Below are 16,497 nucleotides of genomic sequence, written 5' to 3'. Positions count from 1 at the left end.
AAAATAAAAATCAAGATTCGGCCAAGCCTACCTTTATCATACTGCTGGACTATTGTTGGATGACAATAGTTGCACACTTCTGTCATTGCACAGGCAGATTTGAGTGGTGTCAAAACATATAAAGAAAAAGTAGTTTAAAAAACAAAATAAACAAACCCAGGTATTTAGCACACTGTTTAAAGCTTTGCCACCAAATTCTGCTTTCAGTTACACTGGTGTAAATCCATCCAGGTACCCTGCTTTCCACCCAGCTGCCAGAGCAAAACTTGTCTCAGAGTATATTTCCCCACTTGATATCCTGGACACAATGGGCTAAATTCAGCCCTGATATAATTCCATTGGCCTCAGTGGTTTTACACCACAGATGAATCCAGGCTGCAGAGACAATCTGAAATAGACACTGGTAGAGCCTAGAATTCAGCCTGATTACAGGAGATAAGGATTGGTCTCTACACCAAGAGACAGGCCTTTTATAGAAGCAAAATCTCCCTAACGTTGGCTCAGGCCAGGTGGTTTAACAGTTTGTAGTGGCTACCATGCATGGGACCTGGCTTATCGAGTACTTACCATGGTGGCGATAGTATGAAGCCAGCAGTGTTAGAGCACAAGGGAAGTTGACTTCCTAGAGTACATTTTATACAGGGAGATGTCTCGTAAAACACACTGGGGGCCTGACTTTACCTTCACTGTACAGGCAAAACTCACTAACTTCAATGGTAATTTTGCCTGCATATGACCTACAAAACAGGACCCAACAAATGACGGCCCCAGTTCAGCAATGCACTTTAAGCACGTGCTTAACTTTAAGCATACAAGTAACCCCACTGAAGTTAATGGGAAAACTCATGTGTTTAGTTAGTCAACGTGCTTAAGAACTTGGTTGCACTGGGGATTATTTACAGAAAGCTAAAGTCTCTTCCCAGTAATACTCCAGCATCTGGGTCATATCCTGAATGCACTGAAGTCAATAACCAAACTCAGTGTCCATGGATGTCAATGGAGTTGCTCAGGATTTAATACTCCAGATTAAAGGTGAGCAGACGTTGTCCTGTAATCAGTGAAACCTTGTGTTGCAGCTCCAGTTGCGGGGCTCAGCAGCATATGTTCCCACCCATACTATGCATCTGTCTCTTGCCAGCGCCAGCAGAGAGCTAGGGTCCCCTGACAAAGCTGTTGTGAGAGCCCTGATTTTAAAACAAACAGACACACAAAAAAAGAGAGGCGCATTTATGTTCCTCCCAGCTGTGCTCTCCAGGACAGAAGGATTTCTGTGACCAGACAATAACGCTTTATACGGCAAGGGTAAGTTTCAGTTACTTGAAACTATCAGTTCTTGTGTTTGAATCATCTTATATTCTCCACAATGAAACGAGGCTTCCCCACTGGCAAATATTCGGTCGTGCTGTTAAATCAGACACAAAGGCCAAACAGGGTTTGGATTTAAAGTGATGTCACAGGAGAAGCCTAAACCCAGCCACTTGCCCAGTTTGGGATTGTTTATGTATGTTCCAGGCACTGTCTTACCTGCCCCTCTGAGCCAGCTCCGCTCCCTCTCGGCAAGAGGAAAGCGAGTCCAGCATTCTAATCCGTTACCAACAAGGAGGGCGCTGAAATTTAACATAGGCTGTTGGGATTTTTACTCCCCAGCAAAATCTTCAGTAAAACCCTCACATCTCTTTTCAGAGTACCAGAAAGAGCCAAAGTTTGCACCATTTGCCGAGTGCTTGGGACCGCTGTTTACCAGCATTTACAGCACTAAATCCTACATAAAAAGGGTGGGGGTTCTGAGCACTATGAAATATTCTCTAGTCCCTGTCTCTGCGTGTGTGTTTCGGGGGGGGGGGGAGGATGGTAGGGAGTAGGGGGTAATTTAATGGAAGTGGATACTACTCATTGATTAAAAGAAAGGCCTGGGATCCAGGACTCTTGCATTCTGATCCTGCCTCTGAATTGCTGTGTGACCTTGGACAAGTCAATAAGAACATTGTTCTTCAGTTTACCCATCTGTGAAATAGGGATATTAATAACGACCATCCTCCCTCGCCAGGATGTTGTGAGAAACAGCAGTTCGGGAGAGGGAAGGACAGAGCTAGCCTGGAACTAGGAGATGTGGGTTCAATTTTTGGTCCCCCACAGCCATCCTGAGCAAGTCAGACCCAGATCCTCAAAGGCACATACCTCTAAGAGAGTTAGACCCCTGAATGCCTTTGGGGATCTGGGCCTCTTTCTCTCTCTGGCCCCATCTGTAAAATGGGAGCAATAGCACGATCCTGTCCCAGAGGGGCTTGCGAGGATAAATGGATTAAAGATTGCAAGTGCTCCAATGCCCCAATGATGGGGACCATCCAGATACCTTAGTAATGTAATTAGCAACAAGGCCTTAAAATTCCTCCTATCCTACAGGAAGGAGAGAGAGAGTGTGTGTGTGTTACTATTATTATTATTAGAACTCTGCACTGGCCAATGGGAATTCTCTCTGCAAAGCAGAAAAGCCCCCACAGGAGGCAAGGTGGGATTTGAAAGGATCCCAGACTGTGTATAGTATTTTGCAGAGAGCTATTAATACTGATAGAGAGATGGTGTCAGACATGGTTACTATGTGAAATATACAAGTCAAAGAGGAAATCCCATCAGGCATAAATCCATGTCTACTAACTCTGGTGGCTGGTTGGAATAGGGACGCTCAAAACAAGCAGGGGAGACGACTTCATGGCCAAACTAAAGGTTTTGTGACCATTAAAGTGATGCAGGAAGATGGCAGGTGGGATTAAAGATTAACATTGTAATCTGGATGCGAGATGTCTCCAAATGTACCACAAACTGCACATTGAATGTAGGTTAATACCAGCAGAACTTGATGCCCTGAGCTTCCACAAGGGGTGGAGTTTACAAGTTTCATGTAGAGCATAAGGCCTATTGTTTAGTCAAGCTTTTAATTGATCTTTAGGGCCCCAATTCAGCAGAGACATCAATGACGCGTAAGCACATGCATAACTTTAAGCATGTGCTTACGTGCTTTGCTGAACTGGGGTCTAGCTCACCTGCAATAGCAAGGAGTAGAGGATTTGCTGATGTGTCTTGTATTGTCTTGAAAGACACTTGGTCATGGCCTGGGTTATTCTTACTGGTGGAGGCCACAACCATGATTACAAAATCAATAAATACGCAACAGCCAAAGCAAGATCTGATTCTAAGGCGGATGAGCCACAGTAGCCAGGGGAGACCTGGGTGCCAAGGAGTTGTGAAAACCCTCCTTCCCAGTTCAGTTAAAACATCCACAAACCCATTTCTATGTCAGATCTGGTTCACGGGCTCTGAAGTTCAGAAGGGACTGGGTGGAATTAAGCCAAACTTTCCCCATGGCTGAATCTCCAAATCCATAGGCAAGGTGAGAGTTCTACAGGTTTGTATATGTCTGCATGGACTCAAAGACTTGAGGGGACTGGAAGGGTAGCTACTAGCCATATACCAGAATACCATGCTACTGCTCCCACGTGATCTCTCCCAAAAAATACAGGTTGAACCAGATATAGTTCATGAACAGAACCCTCAGAATATTACCCCAGATGGGCACACTGTCAATGGCAACTAGAAATAATAATTCACAAGCTCTGTAGATGTTCACACAGAGCAAAATATTGTGCTCAGAGTATCCAGAGAATCTGGGGGCACGCACACAAAGAAGCCAATGAACCAGCGCCTCATTTGCAAGCTCTTGGAGAATTGCAGAAACCAAGAAGAACGTCGTGTGTCACCTTAACAAAGTTCAGCAGCGAAGGAAAGTGGGCACTGCCTTCTGTCCCCTGACAAAGGGAAAAAGCCATTAGCAGTAGCACCCAAAGCAACTTAACATCTCTAGGGAGGAGGAGAGGGGGTGCCCACCCTTCACAAAGGCACCATCGTATACAGGAGGGGGAAGAAACGGAAGAGAAATGTTGAGGGAATGATGTGGTAGTTGCAACAGAGTCTCAAGGAGGGAGAGGCTCAAAGAATAAGAGGGCAGAAGAGTAGCAGTGATAGAGAAGATCTAAGAGAGCAAACATCTACAGCCTGGGAATGAGGAAGGCGGTGGTGGTACCTGTGAGCACGTGTTAGCAAACTGCCCAGGGAGAGTCCCAGAAGCATTTTCTTCTCTCTCTCTCTCTCTCTCTCCTCTCTGGCCATGTGCTTGGGAGTATGGATGGAGGGGAAGTGGGGAGATGCTAGCAAAGGACAAACAGGACTTTACAGCCGATAGCACAGATGGGAGGGAGAGTGAGGCACCCCAAAGGCAGGCAGTTCTCTGGCTCCTGACAGCAACCTAACCCCATGCATTTGGTTTCTAATTGTGGGCAGTTGAAGCCCTGTGGAACCGATGTGGCACAGTCAGCACCTTCTAGTGCTCCTGAGGGACACTCTCACTGGAGGGACCAATACTATCAACAGCTCTTCACAACTGTCCACATTCTCAGAGACTACGCTACCAGGACACTTTGGAGCAAACACAACTCAGAGCTGCATTCACTAACCCAGCAGCCATCTTGTACAGGAAGTTTTAAGTTGCAGGTCTATGGGGAAATACCTGCATTTCCTCACTACAGCAGCCTTTGACCCTGTTACTGCTAGACCCATAATGACAACGTAATGCAAACTGACAGGGTGGAACAGGAAACCTGAAAATAGAGTGGCAGCTTTGAGAGTGTAATTGGTGTCAAAGAGGAAGTATATTGTCAGTTCTCTCCAGTTACATGTGCAGATGCCTGAGGCTTTCCTATACACTGCCAGCCCTATAAATAGTCTTAAGTAACCTTTCAGAAAAAATGCACTGAGGCAGGTTCTTTGCTTTTCTTTCAGGGAAGAGGTAGGTAGGGATTAGCGCAGGGCCAACTCGCCATAGTCAGCATGAAATGTCGCTTTTTTGGCCCCCACATCCATGAATGATCTCTGTCACGGTTGTGTGAAGAACCTTTGTAAGAGCATTCCCAGCACGATAGCTTCCCCCAGACATTCTTAGTAACAAATACACAAAATGAGCAAAATGCAAAAAACAGCAGCAGCACCCACTGCCTTCCTCTCTAGGCTCTGAGAAAGCTAAGCATCATTATTGCTGGTTTTACAGATGGGGAAAGGGAGGTTAAATAACATGGCCAGTGTTGAACTGCAGGTCAGTGGCAGAGCTAGGAACAGAACTCAGGGGGGTAGATCCACCAGCTGAGGGTCTGTCCCCGGGTCCCCTGGCTCTCAGTTCAGTGCCCTGTTCTGAGTAGGCAAATCTGTTTGAATTCCAAGGAATTCTCGTGCATACGTCTCTGCACTTTCTGCCCAGCTCTAATGGAGACAGGCACTGGACAGACAGCACTTAAATCCATTCTCAAGCCAAATAACTAACTCGGAAAGCTCACACACACCACTTGCATAATACAAGTGGGATTTCCAACTGGGACGCAGGCGAAGCAAGAGCACAGTTTGCCTCACTCTCTATTTACCAGAAAGCCTGAGAAGTTTGTACATAGCTAAACTAAAGTTTTTTTGCCACAACAATGCTTTTTATTTAAAAAAAAAAAAAGAAAACATATTTTGCTAACGTGGGGCCATATCTTACAATGTTACTCAGGCCAAGGTCTCATTGTGGCCAATGGAGAGTTTTGCCTGAGAAAGAACCGTAGAATTACACCCCCAGGTGTGATTGAAAAGACACTGAGTTTTACAGTCACGAAGACATGGTGGAGTTCTGTGGAAGCACCAATTTGTGGGGAGGGAGGAAAATTATATACTGTCGTTTTATCTGACTTCTAAATCTCCTAGCACATAGGTACCACCAAGTTGGACTCTACAGAAAAAAAACCCCCTAAAATCAGGTTAGATAGATTGCACTAACAAGATTAGATGTTATTAGATCCATGGCTGGGCACCAAGGTTTATGCATGTTTTGGTACAGTCATCCATTCAGTAAAGAAACTAGATAGATAGATAGATAGATAGAGGACTGTCAAAAAATTAACTGCGATTAAAAAAATTAATCGTGATTAATTGCACAATTAAAAAAATTAATCACGATTAATCGTGCTGTTAAATTATAATAGAATACAATTTATTTAAATATTTTTGGATGTTTTCTATAATTTAAAATATATTGTTTTCAATTACAACACAGAATACAAAGTGTACAGTGCTCACTTTATATTTATTTTTGATTACACTAAAAAAAACCCCAAATAAATAGTATTTTTCAATTCACCTAATACAAGTACTGTAGTGCAATCTATTTATCATGAAAGTTGAACTTACACATTTAGAATTATGCACAAAAAAAGCCTGCATTCAAAAATAAAGCCATGTAAAATTTTAGAGCCTGCAAGTCCACTCAGTCCTACTACTTGTTTTCAATGTCACCTGAAAGTGAGAACAGACATTCTCATAGCACTGTTGTGGCCTGCATTGCAAGATATTTACTTGCCAGATGCGCTAAAGATTCATATATCCCTTCATGCTTCAACCACCATTCCAGGGGACATGCATCCATGCTGATGACAGGTTCTGCTCGATAACCATCCAAAGCAGTGTCAAGTGATGCATGTTCATTTTCATTATCGGAGTCAGATTCCACCAGCAGACGGTTGATTTTCTTTTTTGGTGGTTTGGGTTCTGTAGTTTCCGCATCAGAGAGTTGCTCTTTTAAGACTTCTAAAAGCATGCTCCATACCTCGTCCCTCTCAGATTTTGGAAGGCACTTCAGATTCCTAAACCTTGGGTCGAGTGCTGTAACTATCTTTAGAAATCTCACATTGGTACCTTCTTTGTGTTTTGTCAAATCTGCAGTGAAAGTGTTTTTAAAATGAACAACATGTGCTGGGTCATCATCCAAGACTTCTATAACATGGAATATATGGCAGAATATGGGTAAAACAGAGCAGGAGACAATTCTCCGCCCCCACCCCCACCCCCAGGAGTTCAGTCACATTTAATTAATGCATTATTAATGAGCGTCACCAGCATGGAAGCATGTCCTCTAGAATGGTGGCCAAAGCATGAAGGGGCATACGAATGTTTAGCATATCTGGCACATAAATACCTTGCAATGCTGGCTACAAAAGTGCCATGCAAATGCATGGTCTCACTTTCTGGTGTCATTGTAAATAAGAAAAGGGCAGCATTATCTCCTGCAAATATAAACAAACTTGTCTTAGAAATTGACTGAACAAGAAGTAGGACTGTGTGGACTTGTAGGCTCTGAAGTTTTACACTGTTTTGTTTTTGAGTGCAGTTGTGTAACAAAAAAAATTACATTTGTAAGTTGCACTTTCACAATAAAGAGATTGCACTACAGTACTTGTCTGAGTTGAATTGAAAAATACTATTTCTTTTGTTTATCATTTTTACAGTGCAAAAATTTGTAATAAAAATATACACTTTGATTTCAATTACAACACAGAATACAATAGATATGAAAAGGTAGAAAAACATCCAAAATATTTAATAAATTGGTATTCTATTGTTTAACAGTGCGATTAAAACGGATTGTGATTAATTTTTAAATCACAGTTAATTTTTTTGAGTTAATCACGTGAGTTAACTGTGATTAATCGACAGCCCTAATATATATACACACACAATATATATCTATATCTAAGATACTTCTTGTGCCTTGTCTGTCAGATTGTAAGCACTTCAGAACAGGGACCAGGGCCTAGATCCACAAAGCTATGTAGATACAATTGAAATCAGTGGAAGTTAGGAGCCTAAATACCTTCAGGATCTTTCCATGTGTTTGCACAGCACCTGGATTCTGTTGTAATGCAAATAATAAACAACAGCAGCAGCTGCTAGATTGGCCATTTCAGATCCCTTGATGACCCCACAGTCACTTTTCTCAAGGACAGCGTAACTGGGACCAGAGCAGTCTTGTATCCCCCCTCTTCCCTGGCTGCCAATAGAGACCTGAGAGAGCTCAATACAAGCTCAAGCATTCCAGAAGGCTCCCCTAACCGGCCCCGCATCAGCAGGTGCAAGCCCCTTCACTCCAGCATTAGTGCAGAATCGTGGCTTGAGTCCTTAATTGCATCCCACACTTTCCAGTCCTCATTGGGCAAGGTGAGGCTGGCCACAAGGATCTGCTTCTGAGGACAGCAAATTACCAAATTAGCATGAATTAATTAATTAATGGTTAAAAGGCTCTTTGAAGGTGCAAAGCGCTCTGAATGACGACAGGTGTTACCTAAGCAAGGGCTGAATGCCCACAAAATGACCTCATTCCGAGAGCTGAGATCCAATGTTATTTTCGGCTGTGACCTGCCCCCAGGTTGCTCATCAGCACAGTATGGACCCCGCAACGCATCAGCTGTGCTGGTGGCGGCATCGTGATGGAACGGGGGACCCTGCTTTAGTGCTGCCAGGTTACAGCGCCTCAGTTTTCCAAGCAAAATGGAATTGGAAAGCTTCCCGAGCCATCTGCTCCTCTGATCTACTCGCCATATGAAGATGCTATGTAGGGAAGCAGTGAGATTGGAGGAGTGAATTCTTTTCTCTCACTGGCTGTCTCTGCAGAGCAGCTTGGAGAGTCCAACATTTCAACAAGGCGGCTCCCCTCCACAAAGGGATGTCCTTTGAGCAGCAGAGACTGGGGGCCTCAACCCATTGTGTGGAAAGACGTACAGCCCAAGCAGAAGAGGAAGAGCAATACTGTCGAAGCAAACTGCAAATCTTAGACCCTGTTGAGGGCTTAGGAATGGGTGCCATCAGATACTGGGAGGGAAAGGGACTAAGGGAGCCGAGTTCTTTTTAAAGTGCAGAGATTTTCCTACAACATGGAGGGTTTTCACTACAGTTGCAGAATTAATTATTTTTATTTATTCAGTTACCTGATCACTGGCAATATTCACAATCCAGCAACTGTTTGTTACAGTCTTATGTGTATATACAGTCTAATGTGCCTGCAATACACACCACATGCCAGCTGTGTTAATCACACTGCTTTGGGAACAAGAGCTACCATAGGAAAGGTGAGGCTTTGTCTGCTTGTGTTGCACTAGTGCGTCTCTTGTTCTCTCCATCTTCTGGCAGGGATGCTTCATCCTGGGCAGCTGTATCTGATCCTGTCCTTGGCCAGGGAGTCATTTCTAGTTCCCTGAGGACCCAGCATAACAAACTAGTGAAATGTTTTCTGCAAAACTATACTTTTTTCTTACTTGAGCCAAACCTATTCCCTAGTATTTGTCCTGCCTCCCCCACATCAGAAAGCTTCCCATCTATTTCAGTGGTCCATCCTGAATCACCAAGGTGCTAAATGATCAGTCTGGAAAGGCATAATGAATGGCACTAATCATAGCATCCTGATACAAGCCCAAGGCCCAGCAAGCTGCTTAAGACAGGAACAGCCCAACTGTAGCCAATGGAGCTAATCACGTAGCTAGCTAGACATGTGCTTATGCACTATGCAGAATCAGGGCCTTAATCAGGGAAAGGATGGCATGGCCCGTGGACCTCTTTTGAATGGGGATTACACGTAGCAAGAAGCAGCAGTTTGGCGCATAAGCAGCTCCCTGCTATGAAGGGGCAGGCGCTGGGGCTAAGTAATTAGCATTTGGACTTAGGAGAAATGGGGTTTCAGTGCATATGGGGCACTATTAAGAATTGTTCTTATGTCAAATAAAACGCAGCATCTTAGTCTGCTCTACAACTGAAGCCCAATCCCCCAAACTACTGAGGCACCTAATGCCCTTTGAAACCTTTGAATCAGGGGGTTAAATACCGTCAAGGAGCTGAGCCTGAGACCAAGAGACCAGCATGTAGAGGTTCAGAACAAGGACAGACTAACATGGGCTTCTGACCAAAAAGTAATGGGTATGAGTGAGAAAACTCCTTTCCATGCACTTCTGCATTAACACTGAGAGACATGACTATTAACCCAATGCACAAGGTGACAATAATTTCTAAACCATTGGCTGGATCCATGCCAAGATCAGCTCAGAGTCTAAAATGCTCAATACAATCTCGCTCTTATTCATCACCACTAACATGTGGAAGACAGTTGGTGAAGAGGGGCAGAGGAAAATCCATTGTTTATTTGTATGCTGAAAGCCAGTAGATTGTGCCAGAATCATTGCTCCTTTGTTTAGCTTTGGTCTATTAAATCACCTTCCCTCCCACCCCCTGTGGCACACAGAATGTTTTATAATCACTGCTACTAACAGAAGAGAGAGTTGATGAAATCAGTTAAACATTTACGCAATAACCACTGAAGAATGATCAATGGCCTGCTGCTGATGGTCTATTTTGTGGGTAATGAGGGACAGCCCCTCTTTGGTTCAGGCTCTCTCTTTGCTGCTTAGTTAAGGCTACGTGATTGCATTCAGATTTCACACACAACAGCTACAACCCTTTCACTGGGCACGGCGGCTACTGGCCAAAAGTACAGATAAGACAAAATTAGCCTCAGCACAATTAGTTTGGTAGGTACACTTGCTAAAGGTTTCGTTACCAATGAGCAACACTGGAAGCCTGCAGTGTTGCAGGAAACAGAACTTTACTAGACGTGCTGAGACACCGGTGCTACCCATCTGCAGCAACCAGCACTAGGCTTGCATTCCCGAGGCCCTGCTCCCTCACCCATCTAAATCCCTCCAGAAATCCAAGCCTTTTCCTCCCATTCCACTCGTCAGCCCGCACTAAAGGAAGAACTTGGCCCAGCTCTGCACAGAGAGCGAGAGGATCTGTGGGGTAGTCATGCGACCTGGGATTGACAGTGAAGGTGACATGGATAAATCTTCTCTTTACAACAAGCAGCTGCCTGGCTTTTGAGCCAGAAAGACCAAATCACATCTGTGATCTGCTCACTCCACTGGCTACCCATCTGAGTCCAGTCAGACGACAATGGGAAAGAGGCTGGAGAACCCAAGTACAAGCAGGAGAGAAAAGCCAGTCTGGACACTTTCAGTGCAACTCGTACATTTGTATCTGGCATCTAGGTGAGTGTGGGAAATGCTGCAGACTCGGCTTACGCTCATTGGGCTACAGTGCCCGGTGATACAGCTGTACTTGATTTACAATTGTCACGGAGTCCCCGGGAGATGCTCTGGAACTGCTCCCCACAAAGCCAGTCAGGACTTTGGGGAGCCTCCTCTCCCTTGGAGCAGACTGTCTTCAGGGCAAGAAGCTCACACGGTTTCACCTTCCTGGGTCTGACCTTGGAGCATTCAGCATATGCCCCTCCTTGTGCTTCCCACAGCGAGTCTACCCAGGCGGGATCCTGGGGAAGCCAGAGGGTCCTGCACCCCCACTTCGCAGTCAGACGTGACTCTCAGCCAGCCAGTAAAACAGAGGTTTATTAGATGACAGGAACACGGTGTAAAACAGAGCTTGTAGGTACAGAGAATGGGACCCCTCAGCCAGGTCCATTCTGGGGCCCAGCAAGCCAGACAACCCCGTCTGCCCTCACTTCCCGTCCGCAGCCAGCTCCAAACTGAAACTCCCTCCAGCCCCAACCTTCTGGCCTTTGTCTCTTTCCCAGGCCAGGAGGTCACCTGATCTCTTTGTTCACCTTTAGCCATCCCCTTGCAGAGGGAAAGGGCCCTGGCAATTTGTTGCTAGGAGACAGATTGTCAGCCATTTGTGCACACTGGAGACTTTTAATGCATAGGGGAAACTGAGGCACCCACACAGTATTCAGAGGAAACATTAAGAACAGTCCCACTTCATCACAACAATTAGCTACATAAAGGCCTGAATCCTGGAGGGGAGACAAAAAACCTCAGTCCCCATGGGTGAAATCCCCCTTGACACCACTGCAATTCCATGGGCCTAGTATCCAAAGAGGCAGGTGCCATTTACAAACCTAAGATTGGCTCACCAGGAATTCTGCATGCAGAGATGGTGCAGGATCAGGCCCCACACATTATAACTCACTACCAGAGGTGAAGGGTTGATTATTATTTTTGGAAGAAAAATCCACACAGGGGCCTGTTCATGGCCAAATCACAGCAAGGGTTACTTTTGCAAAGCGATGGTATATAGGTTTGACAAAGCAATTATATTACAGTGGTTGCCTAAAGGCAGGGGTGAGGAGAAAGAGGACAGTGCTGTACACCACAGAAAGCAGACTAGAAACCCATGAGGCATATCCTCTCTAAGGGCAGGAAGCATTTCCTCTGCCCTGCCCACCAGCTTTCCTAGAAGTTACAGAACAGGGAAGGAAGCCCAGTAAAGAGAAGAGGTCAAGTAACTCAATGGCTTGGGGAAGTAAACAAACCTTGTTGTCTTAACAGCCTTTCCAAAACACTTTGGAACCTTTTCACAAAGCGGGAGTGAGACTCTGAAGAAGGGGAGTCACCACGCGCATGCATACAAAATACACACAGGTTTAGCACCCAAAACTCAGAACTTTCTCCTTGCCTTCATTCTTATCTTAATTATGACCCTCAATCACTCCTGAGCCAGCTCATAAACATCAGGTGACATCCCCTCATTCACAGAGGCAAAGCCCCTTTTATACTCAGGGCTAGGAGACCTACCTTGTCCATCATGCTTCCCACGTGAGTCTGCAGAACAATTCTGCATCGCCCTGCAGGGTCACAAACCTGAAACCAGCATCCTTCCACTTTGTCACTATCAGCTCTGTTTAAAAGTAAAGCAGATGTGCAGTGGCTACTCCAAACAGGATTGCCATTTTAATCACTTGGTTTCAGATGATCTATCTGCAAATAGTTCCCAGATAGAATTAATGATCAAATTAGTTCCACCCAACCCCCCAGTTTTAGGGAAATTTATTCTGAGGCACTGCAATCTATAATACACAGCAACAAATCCACTGTGGGGAGAAACTGGCGCAACTCCCCCTGCTTTGCCCCAGGTTTCCCATGGCCCACGGAACAACAAGAACAAAACTGTTGTAGCACCTTCCATTCAATGAATAGAGCCTCACGGCACTCAGGCAATGTAGGGAAAATTGTTGCCCTCATTGTAGAGATGAGAGAGGCCAAGATCATATAGTGACTCAGTAGCAAAGCTGGGAATGGACACAAATGTCCTGACTTAGCCTTGAACTTTAGGCATACAAGTTCATAGAGTGTGGAAAAAAAAAACAACCTTCAATCATGTCATTATTTCTGTATTCCAATTAACATGTTTTTTAAAGGGGAATTCCCCCCACCCCACCCCACCCCACTACAAGTATGTGTTACCCATAGGATGTGCTGGGAAGGGGTAAAAATCATAGTTACTGTTGGGGACTTGTTGCAGTTTGTTACACAATTCACTTCTAGCTTTTGCAAGTGGGAAAATGCAATAGCTGTCTTTGGTAAGTGAGTCTATATGTTTCCGTTCATTAATTATCAGCCAAACTGAGGGATGGGAAGGAAAGCAAAACTTTTCAGAGGTAGCAGAGTCATTGTGGCCAGAAACACAGTTGTTTATTTTAATTCTTATTTGTATTCTAGTATCCCCAGCTGAAATCAGGGCCCTATTGTGCTAGGTGCTGTACAAACACCAAGTGAGAGATAGTCCCTGCCCCAAACCGCTTACGACCTAAATAGCTATTGATTTGATCTGGGTTTTTTTAAGATGGAGCAAGACTCCTTTTAAGAAAAAAAATCAGATAAACTAAGACACGGTAAAGATGTTTAGTCCTGTCCCTACATCCCAATAGGCCAATCTGTTTCTGTGTTTTATTATTTTTCAGTGTGGTTATTCTTATTTCAATAAACAAAACTCTCTTACCTCATCTCATGCTTTGGGGGAGGAAATTCAGCATGGTCCTTGGGTTCAGAATCAGTGCCGTGTTAATTCCCTTTTGTGCCAATGCAAATGCCACAGAGGCACTCACCACTTCCTAGTAATGACGGCTGTGATAGGCCATGGCCATGATTTTCAGACAGGACTCAGGAGGTTAGCAGCAGGGGTGGCTCCAGGCCCCAGCACGCCAAGCGCGTGCTTGGGGCGGCCTGCCAGCGCCGTGAGGGCGGCAGGCAGGCTGCCTCCGTCGGTTTCCCTGCAGAGGGTCCGCTGGTCCCGCGGCTTCAGAGGACCTCCAGCAGGTGTGCCTGCAGCAGGTTCACTGAAGCCACGGGACCAGCGGACCCGCCGCAGGCAAACCGCTGGAGGCAGCCTGCCTGCCGTGCTTGGGGCGGCAAAATCCCTAGAGCCACCCCTGGTTAGCAGCCTCACTTCTAGGGTGCTCAAGATGAGATGCCTTTAAGGAGTCTAATTTTAGGAAGAGCCAAGCGCTCACCCGCTGAAAATCAAGGCCCTTGGGAAAATGTCTCATGTTGAGCAGCCAAACACAGAGACACCCAAGATCCCTATTGACAACCTTGGCTCCACGAAGCTCTGACACTGCTCAGAGTGGCGTTGATTTCAATGGGGGCACTGCGTGGGTGCCAGGGTCCATCTGCACTGAGCCACCTGGGTTTCAAGGTGGGGCCCTGGCTGCCTGGAGCTCTTTGCAGGATCGGCACCATCGTTATTTATTATTTATGTATTTGGATTTCTACAAAACAGAATAAAAGTGAGGCTGTCCCATTGCCTGTCCAGTTTGCAGGGAGATCCCACAGCACACTAAGTGCCACCGGGATTATTTTTTTAAATGAGCATCATGAGAAAGGTCTGAGTGCAGGACTGGGAGCCAGGGACTCTTGAGGTAGAATCCTTCCCCTAACGACACCCGCCCAGCAGAATGTTTACTATGTATATTATGGCTTCACAGTGCTAGGTGCTGTACCAATGCATACCTGCCCTGAAGATCTAAGAGTACCTCCACACAGCAGCTGGGAGTGTGATTCCCTGCATGGGTCTACACTACAGACAAGCTGTAGTTTTACTCAAGTGAGCGTACTAACAGCAAGAGAAGTATGGCCGCAGTAGCGCAGGCACAGCTAAGGGTACAGTCATAAGAACATAAGAAAGGCCGTACCGGGTCAGACCAAAGGTCCATCTAGCCCAGTATCTGTCTACCGACAGTGGCCAATGCCAGGTGCCCATGAGGGAGTGAACCTAACAGGCAATGATCAAGTGGGAGAGATCATTTGATCATTGCCTGTATGTTAAGTGATCTCTCTCCTGCCATCCATCTCCACCCTCTGACAAACAGAGGCTAGGGACACCATTCTTACCCATCCTGGCTAATAGCCATTTATGGACTTAGCCACCATGAATTTATCCAGTCCCCTTTTAAACATTGTTATAGTCCTAGCCTTCACAATCTCCTCAGGTAAGGAGTTCCACAAGTTGACTGTGCGCTGCGTGAAGAAGAACTTCCTTTTATTTGTTTTAAACCTGCTGCCTATTAATTTCATTTGGTGACCCCTAGTTCTTGTATTATGGGAATAAGTAAATAACTTTTCCTTATCCACTTTCTCAACATCACTCATGATTTTATATACCTCTATCATGTCCCCCCTTAGTCTTCTCTTTTCCAAACTGAAGAGTCCTAGCCTCTTTAATCTTTCCTCGTATGGGACCCTCTCTAAACCCCTAATCATTTTAGTTGCTCTTTTCTGAACCTTTTCTAGTGCTAGAATATCTTTTTTGAGGTGAGGAGACCACATCTGTACACAGTATTCGAGATGTGGGCGTACCAAGGATTTATATAAGGGCAATAATATATTCTCAGTCTTATTCTCTATCCCCTTTTTAATGATTCCTAACATCCTGTTTGCTTTTTTGACCGTCTCTGCACACTGTGTGGACATCTTCAGAGAACTATCCACGATAACTCCAAGATCTTTTTCCTCACTCGTTGTAGCTAAATTAGCCCCCATCATGTTGTATGTATAGTTGGGGTTATTTTTTCCAATGTGCATTACTTTACATTTATCCACATTAAATTTCATTTGCCATTTTGTTGCCCAATCACTTAGTTTTGTGAGATCTTTTTGAAGTTCTTCACAATCTGCTTTGGTCTTAACTATCTTGAGTAGTTTAGTGTCATCTGCAAACTTTGCCACCTCACTGTTTACCTCTTTCTCCAGATCATTTATGAATAAATTGAATAGGATTGGTCCTAGGACTGACCCTTGGGGAACACCACTAGTTACCCCTCTCCATTCTGAGAATTTACCATTAATTCCTACCCTTTGTTCCCTGTCCTTTAACCAGTTCTCAATCCATGAAAGGACCTTCCCTTTTATCCCATGACAGCTTAATTTACGTAAGAGCCTTTGGTGAGGGACCTTGTCAAAGGCTTTCTGGAAATCTAAGTACACTATGTCCACCGGATCCCCCTTGTCCACATGTTTGTTGACCCCTTCAAAGAACTCTAAACGATTTCCCTTTACAGAAACCATGTTGACTATTGCTCAAGAGTTTATGTTTTTCAGGTGAGTATGTACCCACCTGATCCGTGGGTACATACTCGGGTGGCTAGCCCAAGCTGCTGCCTGTGCTGCTGTTTTTACCCATCTGGAAATCCCCCTCCCAGGTGCTGTGCAAATGTACCCTGAGCACCAGGTGAGAGCCCGGAGTGGCTATGACAAACCGATTGGGGGAAGCACAAGGCAGGGGTGGGACTGTCATGATTGGCGTACTAAG

The 16,497-nt window shown here is 45.1% G+C and overlaps 1 long non-coding RNA gene across 1 annotated transcript in view; it reads right to left on the bottom strand.

The window, feature by feature from the left end:
• The window catches only part of LOC120409396, a 91,519-nt gene that overhangs the window by 15,927 nt on the left and 59,095 nt on the right, over positions 1-16,497 (bottom strand). Inside the window, exon 2 of the long non-coding RNA XR_005601282.1 lies at positions 32-79. This is a non-coding gene — a long non-coding RNA (uncharacterized LOC120409396). The remainder of the gene's footprint in view (positions 1-31; positions 80-16,497) is intronic.

Source organism: Mauremys reevesii, linkage group 7 (assembly GCF_016161935.1).
Source record: "Mauremys reevesii isolate NIE-2019 linkage group 7, ASM1616193v1, whole genome shotgun sequence".
Classification (NCBI taxonomy): domain Eukaryota; kingdom Metazoa; phylum Chordata; order Testudines; family Geoemydidae; genus Mauremys; species Mauremys reevesii.
Note: the sequence above shows the minus strand (reverse complement) of the source record. Positions and strands in the feature narration are given on the sequence as shown.